This window comes from Pinus tabuliformis, chromosome 9, assembly GCF_031772625.1.
Source record: "Pinus tabuliformis cultivar Carrire ecotype Pingquan chromosome 9, CPIR1, whole genome shotgun sequence".
NCBI classification, from domain to species: Eukaryota; Viridiplantae; Streptophyta; class Pinopsida; order Pinales; family Pinaceae; genus Pinus; species Pinus tabuliformis.
This window is the reverse complement of record NC_142307.1, coordinates 1357966171-1357978432: the sequence shown is the minus strand read 5'-3', so window position 1 is coordinate 1357978432 and position 12262 is coordinate 1357966171. Positions and strand designations below refer to the sequence as shown.

Sequence of the window (12262 nt, the reverse complement as noted above, 5' to 3'; positions counted from 1 at the left end):
TTCCATTTTCAGGGTCTTGGGGATGCAAGTTTAGATGAGTTTCAGATGCAAAATGCAAACTACTACAAGAGTACCTATTTTGCTACAAGAAACAGTCAAGTGAGCAAGAAAGTGCACTAAGGATGCAATTTGAAGGTAAAATGAGCTAAGGGGAGGTTAAGGGATGATCAAGTATTAATTTCCATGTCCTTATGACAATGATAGAAGGGTTTATTCAAAAAATGAGCGATTGTAGGGTCTTCTATAGCTCTATGAAATAAGAGTTTGTACAATTACAACACACATAAATGATAAACAACTATTAAAGGTCAACAACCAAAGTGAAATTAATGCATGGAAAGAGATGATAATTGAAAAAAAAAATCATTGTTAGGGCTACCATCTAGTTATCAAAGTACCATGCAAGAAAAGATTGTAAACAAGTTAACTAGTTAACTTTGTAGAAAATAATATTCACAAATTAATTTGTAGAAATAAATAAATGAACTAGTGCATAAAAGATAATAATACAGAAGGGGTCTTGGGAACCTGGGGTGGGCCCTAACCCAAGGATGCTCAGATCCCTGAAGCGAAAACAGCCTAAGAGCCAAAGGTGCCTTTCATTAATAAGAAAAAGTGATTGTACATGAAAAGATGCAGAAATGAAACTTCTAAGCTAATGCCTCCACTAACTCCAACTATCCTCTAGATTTTATAACTTTATCATGGGATACTTGACCCTTCTATTTATACAAGATGGATAAGGGGAAACCTCCTTGAAAGGTGAGTTTCTTTCTCCAAAATTCCTAAAATGCAGGATTATGCTTCATGAGTGACCTTGCAGCTATAAGGAAGAGTAATTAGTGCTTCAAGATAGCCAAGTATTATCATCCTGCAACCTCAGACATGTTCCATAAATTTCGTTGACTGAATATCCTCGTGATCTGTTTCAAATCTTCTCAATATTCCGCTTCATAACCACATTAGGCACATAAAGCATCATAAATCCATCTAAACTTCCTAAGAAGTTTTTTAATCTAAGAAAACGTTATTAAGTGTGTAAGGAAAGGTCTAGTACACCCAAATGAAGCTTTTTCTCATCCTCTAAGCAACCTATTCTTCCTCATTTCTCTATTTTTCTTCATTCATTTCCCTATGATCTTCATAACATCCCATGTTGTGCTAGAGGTAGCTACCCCTACTGGATATTAACCTGCATTTTCCTCAATTTTCTGCCATTCCCTTGATTCTTCCTCTTGATTTTGATGCTTCTATAGACCTAATTGCTAGGGTGGAATGAATTTGAGTCCATTCCATTGGACCTCAAGTCTCTGAATGATTCTTTTATACAAGTGGGTCTTAGCCAATGCAACTTGCAACCTATCATGTGAATGGTACTCTATGATCTTCATATTGTAGGGAAGTGTTTTCCATCTCTTCTGGCAGGCCGATGAGCTATCTTCACCTAATAGTCTAAAAGTATCCTCAAAGTGGAGGATGACCCACCTGTCTTGTTTGTAAACCTTCACCACTTCAAGATCCTTTTCTAGGATTGCATGGGTAGAAGTGAGGATGGATGGATTAGGATGCTCTGGTTTGATCTAAATTAGTTCCTTCAACTCTGTTTCCAAGAATATTTTTACTTCTGCTGCCTTGACCTCTTCATGCCTTAGCCAAGAGGCTAGGTCCATTAGTTGTGCATCACCAAAATATGGATTTGGGTCCCATATGGTCATATATGGAAGTACAAGGTTATGAATATAAAACTTAGCAACCTTGGCCTTATCTTTTGTGTTGTAGTGAAGACAAAATTCTATGAAGAATTTAACATCCTGTAGAGGGAGATATCCTCCTTGTGCAAGCATTTTTATTTGGAATTGACGCCACTGATATTTTAGAAACAAGGAATTTATTTTTGAGGGGTCCCTGTAGTTCACAAATTCTACGGAAACATGTGCCATGGTGCCCAAATTTGTATCTAGGGTGGAAACCTAGCTTTCCTTCACCTACAACAATCTCTGTGTTTGCTGCAACTATGGCTTCAACTATTTATTTTCCTTTTCTAGGTGGTCTCTCTTGTTGGATTCATCAAATATGAGGAGTTCCATCTCCTCCCTTATCTTCTTCATTTCCTCTTCCATTTTTCCAACATCAACAACTCCCTTAGATTGTGCAATTTGCTTCCATCTATGGGTCCTAGTGTTTTCTTGTTCAACCTCAAGGAATAACTGTGGTGCTAAGTGTATATGAAGTATTTTTCTAGTATCAATCTAAGATTAGAAGGATGTGGATTCTCCTGGAGTTATTTGATTTTTTTTTCTATCAATTTCTAGTAGCTCTATTGTGTGTTCTTGTAGCTCAACAAGTTTCTCTTGCAGTTTTGTTGTTTGTTCTTGTAGCCTTGCAAGCTAAGCATGTGGTCCCTCTGATTGTAATTGCAAATCTTTTCCCTTAGGAGTTGTTGGTGTTACTATTGGATGCATCAATGATGTCATTGATTTATGCCCTTCTTTCTCAAGTCTAGGAGTTTATTCAATGGCTATGGGAGTGGGAGATGGAGGCCTAGGTCTGCTAGTAAACCATATTCTAGTACTCTTTTTTCTATTGAAATAAACAAGAGGTTCACTAGGTCTACTTGCCTTGGGTTTTGCTAGAATGGTTAGGGATACCAAAGTAGCATCTATTTCTTTCTCTTCCTCCTCCAAAAGTTCTTCCTCTCCTTTATGTACCACGTGGATTTCTTCCACCTCCTTATTTCTCCTTTTAGCTGACCTCCTTAATTTCTCAATTTCCTCCTAAAGCCCTACTATCTTTATTTGGGGCCCTGTCTGTGGATCTGCTACTTCAGCTAGTAATCCTATCCTTACTAATTGTAACTTTTCCAGTTCTATTTCAGCCAATTCTATTTCTGTTTGTGGTTCTAATAACTTTGTCTAGTGCTTGGCTATTTCTATTTCTACCCCTTCTTCTACCATTATTTCTGCCTCTTCTAACTCAACTAACTCTGTCTGAGGTTTAGCTTGGCATTCTAAGAAATCTTGTCTATCCATGTCACTAAAATATTCCCTAGAGATAATGTTTTGAAGGTTTTCTACGACATCCATGACTATTAGCCTGATCAGGCCATGATGAGCCAAGAAATTGTGCTTCCCCTCCTTCACTTTTGTGCTCAATTTTTTCATGGATTGGAGAAAATGTCGGATGCTAAGCCTCTCATGGACATGTAGGTCTTGAACCTGGAATTTGAGTTGATACAAGATTCTAAACTGATAATCATATACATGCTAAATGTTCCCTCATAAGAAATATATTTAAGGATATGATATGTGACCCCATCCCATGGGTGTGGTAGGCTTTCCCTCCTGATCCATTTCTTATCTTCTTCTTGTTGCTCATAAGGGAGGAAAAATCATCTTTTAGCATTGATTACTTCATGTCTCTCTGCCTTAATCCATTTAATCCAATTTGGAAGTGTGGTGATTCTTTTAATTAGGTCTTCATCCAAGTATATGATCAAAACCTTAAATATAATGACTATTTTATGGCCTTTAAGATGTTGCAAGTTTAAAGCAATTTCTAGGGATATCTCATCATCATAACCTCTTAATTTCTCTAAGAATTGTAGCCAATTACAATTTTCCAAGATATCTTTGGCCTTAGGATTTTAATGAATCTAAGTTGTGTCTGTGGGTTCTATTCTATTGAATCCCCTTACCATGGTATGACACAATTGTTCACAGATTTGGGTACAAAATTTTTTGCAAGGGAATGTTGGTTTTGTGTTGCTATAGGAATTAGGGTTTCCTATGGTAGTAGGGGATCATGTAGCATGGAAACATGTACGATATTCAAGAATAGAGAAGGATAGGACTTGTAAAATTATTACTCCATGAAATTAATAATCATTTTTTGCTTTGAACTCTTGAAAACAAAAAACTACCTAATTGCTTCTCTGTTTAACTTAGACTGCTTAACACATAAATATCTTCTTGATAAATACAGGAAATTTGAGTATTGAACCTTATGAAAAATGTGAGTAGTGGAATTTGACTTATGTTTTCTTCAAGTAGACCATTTCCTCTTAAGTCATCCATGTTTTCTGTAAATGTTATGGGCAATAATTTGGTATCTTGTAGCAGTCTTCTAGTATCATGTACAAGTATATCTGTATCTTGCAGCAATGCCTATAGGAGACAATTTGTAAGCCCGATAGTTGAATTTGTAGTGGTGGCAACCCTCTTTGATAATTTTTAAGAAATGTTACATGAAAATGTGAAGTGGTAAGCTTGTAGTGCTCCCGAGCTAAGTGGACTTCTTGTCGATGATTGATGAGATGGGGCTCAACGTGCAATGGGTGGGCTGGCTCCCAATTACTCCTTGTCATCCTTCATACTCCACACATTTTTCCATTAGTAAGAGACAACAACTTACTTTTGAAATCATTCCTAGTTTTTCTTATTCTCTTCCACACCTGTGGGTGACTTGGAGAATAGGTAAATTCCTCTACTGGATTTGGCCAAGACCCCTGCTAGACTAATTTGGCTATATATCCCTCTACCCTTTGCACTTCTAAAATTTTCTCATGCTTGGGATAAGTTCTAATGGTGAGGTTAGGAGATTCATACATGGTCCCTTACCTTTTGATGCTTCTGTAGGTGATTTTGATGCTTCTGCAGTTGATGTTGATTCTTCTGTAGGTGATTTGGTGTTATTATTACTAGATAGGAGATCGTATAACAGTCTACAGGAGATCCTGCAGCTACTCAGGGTGATTTTTTTGATATGAGAGTTGTGTCTGGACTACCAAAGATACCTATAGATATGTGGAAACTTGTGGAATGCAATGGTATTCTTCAAGATTGTTGGAGACTTGGGCTTGTAGGGTTTTTGAATGCTACAACAGGACTATGTAGGATCCTGTAGAAATCATAGAAACTCTTCATGTTCATCATTTTATTCTTCTGATACATTAGAGGGTTCTGACAATTCAAGGAGAAGTTGGTGATGATGTTGGAAATTATGTTGATGGTGACTAAGCTGGAGATGATGAGGATTTTGAGCTGTTGTGGAAAGAAAATGATGAACAATGGAGGAAAATTTGAGGGGTGAGACATGTTGGGGGAATGGATGAGTGTAAGGAATCCTTTGATGTTTTTTCTTGTATGTAGAGGAGATCTTCGATTTGTGTCTTTTTACCAAATCTGGGATATCCTATAGCATTATAGGACTTTCTTGTAGCAACTCAAGGAAGTGGATAGAAATGCACAAAAAAGACTTGGGAATGCTGAGGTGATGTTGTGGATGTTGGGTAATGGAGGAAAATGGTGTAGGGGTGCTTTTTGATCCTTTTGATAGTACATGGTTTGATGTTATGGGCTAGATGTGCAAGATGGTCGGTTTAATTTGCCTTGATGAGTTCCATCTTTGATGCTTACACATACATCAAGGCAAGATAAAACATCTTCATTGTTTTTTTTTTTCCTTGAGGCCGACTAGCTACCTCATGGAGGTTTTCAACTAGTAGGACTGCCTTAGGTGCCTCAAAGGAGGTTTTCAGCTAGGAGGACTTCCATAGGTGCCTCAGAGGAGGTTCACTTGGGGATCTTTATTACTATTTTTTTCTTTTTGCTTAGACTTAGAGGCCACCTCTGAAAGGTTTTTAGCTAACGAGTCTACCTCAAGTGCCTCAAAGGAGGTTTTCACTTGAGGGTTTTTTCTCTTTTTTTTCTTCTTCTTTTCTTTATTGATCAGCGGCTGAATGGATTGGGAGCTCTAATGATTTCAATCATATTCAACGATTTTATTATTGAATCATTAAATTCCACCTTAGAGAGGGTATTTTTATAGATTTTTAGTTGGTAACCATTCACTATAAGTGGAATATGCTCTTCATCTATTGTTCTAATATGGACTGAACCATTATCATAACATTTTTCAACTAGATAAGGTCCAAACCATCTGATCATGAGCTTCCTTTTAAAATATTTAAACCTAGAGTCATACAAGAGGGTCCAATCACTCTTTTGGAAGGCTCTAATCTTGATATGCTTGTCATGCCATATTTTTTTTTGCAATTGGACCACTTTGGTGTGCAATAGGGCCTACATCCTGTATTCATCAAGTGCATTTAATTGTTGCACACTTTCTTCTTGTGCTTTGGTGAGATCCATGTTGAGTTGTTTAATGTGTTGTACTTGAACTCAATAGATAATAAAGCCTTCTTTCCCCTAAGGTCAATTGGATATGCCAAAGCATCTAAATTTTTTTTGTTGATTTTAATGGTTTGGATGACTAGTGAACTATTTAAAAACAGGTGCTTTAAACTTAGAAAGATCCTTAATAAAACAAAAAGGTTGTTCCTTAAATACATATGGTTATTTTGATCTAAGTGCGATGGATAAGTATAATATAGAGAAGTATAAGTTATTTAATATTCAGGCTGAATATTTAACCATTTATAAGCAGAAATCAAGAAAACAGTGTTTCCTAGATCAATAGAATATAATAAAACTATTACAGAAATATAGTGCAATTTAAGTTCAAAGAGGAATTTACAACAATAGATAGTCTTGTAAATTAATCTCTTATTTAAATGCAACTTCATAGCGGATTCAAAATGAAACTGAGATTCAATTAAATTTTTAATCGGATGATTGTAAAAGAATTGAATTATATGAAGAATACATAATGAAAAACATGATGAAAGCAACTCACAGAGAGACAAGCCATATGAAGTAAATATGAAATATTTTATTATATAAAAAATGCTCCAGCCTAGTACAAATCTATGTGATAACTGGTTCAAGGGTGAAAACCTCAATACTTCGACAGACTGAAGTATTTAAACAAAATTACAAAATATTACAATAAATGCCTGAGTGGCACGACATTCTATTATTACTTAAAACTAACGGAAACAGAAGTAATTCAATAAAATAGAATGAATCTGAACATCTGGCCCTGTTTTGAAGGAAAGTTGTTGTTGAGTGGCCATTATTCAGGTGCTGCGCTAGTGAAGCTGATATGTACTCTAATCCTAAAATTCACACAACTTTTCCCATCGTTCTTCATTTGGGATTTCTATCTTGGTTACCTTACAGTAGATTTCATCTATCTTAGTATACCGAGCAAAAGTGGGTTTTACAGTGAAAATATGTTTTATGTCATGCTGAATAAAACATATGTTGTTGATGGTTTCATAAAACACACTGCTTGTCATGGAAACTTTGATGTTGGAGGACTTGGATGTATCCTTGGCAATATCCTGAAGCTTCTTCATGTAGTCTTCCCTGGTCATTAATTTACCATTGATTACAAATAGTGAAGGCATACCCTTCTTGTTCAATGCATCAATCCTTGTGAAAAATCCGTCGACTGCCACTTCAAGAGTGTGACACTTCTCTGTCAACTATACAACTAATTTATTCTTGGTCAGAACTTTCTTCGCCTCTAGAATGGTTTCAGTGTTGTCATCCACTCCTATATCATCCAGTTCATATCTATTCTTTGAGTTGGGGAACTTTATAATGCTGTTGGCTGTAGCAGGCATCTCTCCTAGTTGAGTATTTGTATTGGCAATGGTCTGCTTTACCTTTTCCATCAACTCCTTTTGCTAAAAAATAATCTGGATACATGGCCAAATTTCATCTGTCTCCTCAATGATGTTGTTCCATACGATTTCCTTGACATGACCCAGAGTGTGGCCAATGGAAGACTTAGCTTCTGACTTCTTCCATACTGCTATCTGATTCAGAGCTCTCTGAAGCTCTGTTGCATGAAAAATCTCATATTTCTAGCGATGATCCTCTAGAAGTTTCACTTGATCCTGCAACTTCTTGATTTCCTCAGTCTGAAGAGACATATTTTGGACTGCATTGGCCAACTGGTCTGCAACATCTCCTGTACTTGTTGTAGCTGGTATGGCTGTAGGAATGATTGTGATAGGGAGTGCTTCCAAGGGGGCAGTATTTTTAGCAACTTTTTCTTTTTCCTTAATTAGCTTCTCCATCTCTGTCTCCATTTTCTTGAGCTGTGCAGTCTGCTCCATGATGAGCTTCATCATATTTTCTTTTTGAGTCTCTGTCTCTGTAATATCCTTAGCTAGAGGATCTTCAGTAGATGGCAGTTTTAACTACTTGCTCAACGCTGCTATATCCAAATTCTTCTTCTTGACAAGTTCCTCTACAACATTGATGTTTGCAGGATCATAACCCAGTTTGATTATCAAATCCTCCAGGGTTTTATTCCTGGTGTCTTGATGATGAGCCCCAAAAATGGATAATTATTTGGGCTCATTCAACCTCCTAATTCAACTTAATCCACCATTCTCATTAGTTTATTGCATGTTTTTGATTATATTTATGCTAATAGAGTGAATTGGGTTAGTCATTATGCCAACAAGTCTAATGGGTGCTTTGTGTAGCCTCTTTGGTCAACTTGGAGACAAAATTGAAGGTTTTAATGAGCACTTGGCAGCCAAATTCGTGGGAGAACAAGGGAGAGGATTTGTAGGAAGGTGTCCCCTTCATTTATGGGCCCTTACCTCGAATTCTCCACCATCAGCTCAGAGTTCAAGGGCCACCAAATCAATTAGCACAATGGCAGCCAAGCAAGTCAAGTAGGACTGTTGTTAACTACAAGTTTTGGGCAGCCGAGTCCCTAAAGTTTAGGAGGACTGTTGGGTCCTCAATTTGTATAAATAAGAAGGCTTAGGGCCTCATTTTGGTTAGCTAGTAGTTAGTCATTTCATAGTCTTGTTGTAGTCATTTTGTAGTTCGATTTTTAGGCAATAGATTAGTTTTGCTGTCAGCGCATTTTCAAGTTCTCCTTGTGGACAGTTTTGATGTAACTCTTCATTTCTTGATCAATAAAGATGAATCCAGCTTTGCACCAGCTCTAAATCTCTCTTAGGAGGTTGTAGCTCTTGGGGTTGGGCCCATCTCAAGCGCCCAGTACCTCCTTTGTTTACTTTCATGTGTCTTTGCTGCATTCTTAGAGTAAAATCTGCTATTTAGATTTAAAACTTGTTGTGTTATTTAGGTTGCTTTTGATGATTAAAGTAGATTTTCATGTTCAGATTGATTTGGATAGATTAATAACATAAATGATCCTTGGAAAAAGGGGCTCAAGCACCTCTGATCTTACCTCTCCCTCAGTGGGATCGTGAGTTGGGACAAAGGTGACCTTGCTGCCCACAAAAACGAGGTTTTGCTTCACCATGCAAGTATTAGTGTTGGATTCTTAGTTGTCAAACTTGATATCAGTTTTGACTGCATGCTTAGGGTTATGATTGCTTAGTTGCATAGTTAGTTCATCTGATTTTGTGCAAATAAACTTCTGTTCCATTTCTTTTGCTATTATCTAGGTCAGATTAGGTCAAGGTAATTAGGTTCTTGATTTTCCAAGTCTTCTTTTGTTAAATTCGAAAAATAACTTGCAGAGCACCTGTTATCCTTCTCTATCTACCTATAATCCATCAGATAATCTGCTCCAACCCTTAGTCCATGATTCGTACCCTTCATTTGCCATACTTTCCCCACCTTGCCCTAGTTCCTACATTCTTGTGCATCATCGCTTCCTCCATCCTTGAACAAATCCAATCGCTCCTTAGCCTCATCCACCAAGTCCTAGACCTCTTCACACCCCTATTTCACCTCCATACTCATTCCTCCATCTTTTTCCCTCCATCCATGCTCCAAAATCCCATTTCGAAACATCCTGTAGAAGAATTACAGAACATCCTGTAGAACCCTTGCAGACTTCTTGTAGAAGCTCATAAACATGGTTTCTTGGCAGCCAAACTTTGTGGGACTCTCTGGAAGGGTGTTAGGGACCCACAAAGTTTCTTCTTCGATGGCTGTGATTAAAGAACCCTTAGGTGGACAGCAAGACACATTTGAAGAACCTCAAGGGAAGAAGAAGAAGAAACCATTCCTCTGGAGCAAATGGCTACAAGCAAAAATCTTGGGAGCAGCACCTTGTCCAAAGACGAATTTGAAAATCAGATCGAAGATTTCAAGAGTGATATGAGGCTGTTTCTTACCATGCAACTAGATACCTTGCGGATCCAAAAGAAGCAAGAAGAAGCCAAGAGGGCTTTGGCCATTTTTTGTCCTAGGTGCACTAGAAAGCATCCTAGGAACGAATGTCCATTGTACTCCATAGAAGTGTGTTTTGTATGTGAAGAATACCATCCTACAGATCAGTGCCCTTCCTTACCCAGAATCAAAGCTGCATATCAGAGAGCCAAAGGAGCCACTAAATCACTCTATTATATGAACCAAAGGAGGCCACATGAACCTAGATCTTATCAGCAGGAACTGCAAGGGACATCCGAGACCTATTATGACCCCTATCAAGCCACTTTCATGCCTTCTTGGGGTCCCCCTGCTCATCCTTCCTGGTTCACACCTCCTCCTTGTTCCTTCATAGATCCATATTATGCCCAACCAGCTGCTCATTCGTTTCACTCTTATGCTCAGCCACAACCTCAATGGAATGCACCTCATCAGGGGTGGAGGCCCCAATACAACACTCCTCCCACTTCTTTTCCTCCACCACCTCCTCAACCGCAACCATCACCTCCTCCTCCACCAAGGCAACCCCAAATGCCTACCCAACCACAACCCCATCCGCATCCATCTCAAATACACACCTCCACTCAACTACCCGTACCACCATTTCCAAAACCATACCATGGAGCAGCTCAACCCAATTGCAAAGCTGAGGCACAACATGTCCAAACAACTGCTCTTGAGCTCAATGATCTTCACCATAGCTCAGGAAGAGTATTGCAAAAAAGAGACTATATTGAAAGCATTGAAGGACCACATCAGGCAAAAGAAGATTCAAAAGAGGAGATCAAAGAACCATGGGCTGCACTTGATGAAGAGAAGAAATCAAAATTAGAGATCGAGAGAGTTCCCTCATGGTTACCATCAAATCCTCCATGTACTCAAGAGAAAGATCAGCAAAAAGAGGAAGATGAGAAGGTCATGATAGAAGGTGACATGAAGAATGATCCAGATCAGCAAAAGGACCAAGGATATCAGAGCTATATTGAGATATGGTTTCAGACGGTCACTAAGTTGCAACGATACTATCTTCTTCAGCTATGTTTGATCCCTTCAAAGTCAGGTCATTTGGTCTCTGAAATCCGGATACCTGTCAAAGCATGCATCTCAAGCCGCCACATCATTTTGTCTCTGATCTCGATGTGCACATGGCTCCATTGGAAGTATTCTAATACTTGAAAATGATTTTGTTTTTCAAGTAGGGTAGGGTAGAAAAAAAAAGAAAAAAAAAGGAAAAAGAAAAAATGAAAATAAGATGAAAATAAAAATCTAAGGTGAAAACCTCTTCGGAGGCGCCTTAGATTGGCTCATTGATTGAAAACCTCCATGAGGCGGTCAATGGGTTAGGAAAAAAGAGAAAAGAGAATAAGATCTCTGGGTGAAAACCTCCCTTGGAGGTGCCCAGGGCAGGCAATTAGGGTGAAAACCTCCATGAGGCGCCCTGGTTGTTTTTCAAAAAAAAAGAGAAAAAGAAAAATAAAAATAAATCTAATTTCCATTGAATAATTTCAGGTTACAGCAATGACATTGCAGGTTAGGAGGATCACTCAAAACAAAGACAAAGGAGTTTTTGTGCCTTCTAGAGGAAGTTCTATATTTCTACAGGAAACATCCTGTAGAACCTTCAAGCGAGCCAGATTCGATTTTGGAAGGGGATCTAAAGCTTGGAATCCATTGGTTATGCCTGCAAGCATCCATGTTCCCATTCCTCACACTTTTCCATCATCTTTTCCACCTCATTGTGCTTCTTCATTGTGCTTCTACAGGAAGTTCCTGTAGAAATGGTAGGAAGCTAGAAATGGATTTCAAAAAGGCGGTTTGGCGAACATGGTAGCTTCCTCAAGGGTTTAGAAGTCCTCCTGTACTTTTCAAACTCCTCCTCCATCATCTCCATACCTGCATCACAGCCCAAGCTCAGTTTTTCTTTCCATGCAAAAACTTGCAAAATGCTTTGAAGAGAAAATACATAGAACAAAATTTGTTTTTGCCATAACTTGAAAACCATGCATCCATTTGAAAAACCGTTTTAGGGGGAATTGTACAGGGGTGATGGCAACATGCCTGAGCAATTTCAGCCAATTCCGGTGCACGGTTTCCAAGAAATCAGCCTCCATCACCATCAGCCATTTTTGCATTTTCTCCATATCCGTGCATCCGTTTCAAAATCTGTTTCATGGGGAGATGCACATGGGTGATAGTAGCCTACCCAA

At 38.3% G+C, this 12262-nt stretch overlaps 1 pseudogene; it reads left to right on the top strand.

The window, feature by feature from the left end:
- The first annotated feature begins 3173 nt into the window (after positions 1–3173).
- Positions 3174–12262, top strand: part of LOC149153546 (sucrose synthase 2-like) — a 31307-nt pseudogene continuing 22218 nt past the window's right edge.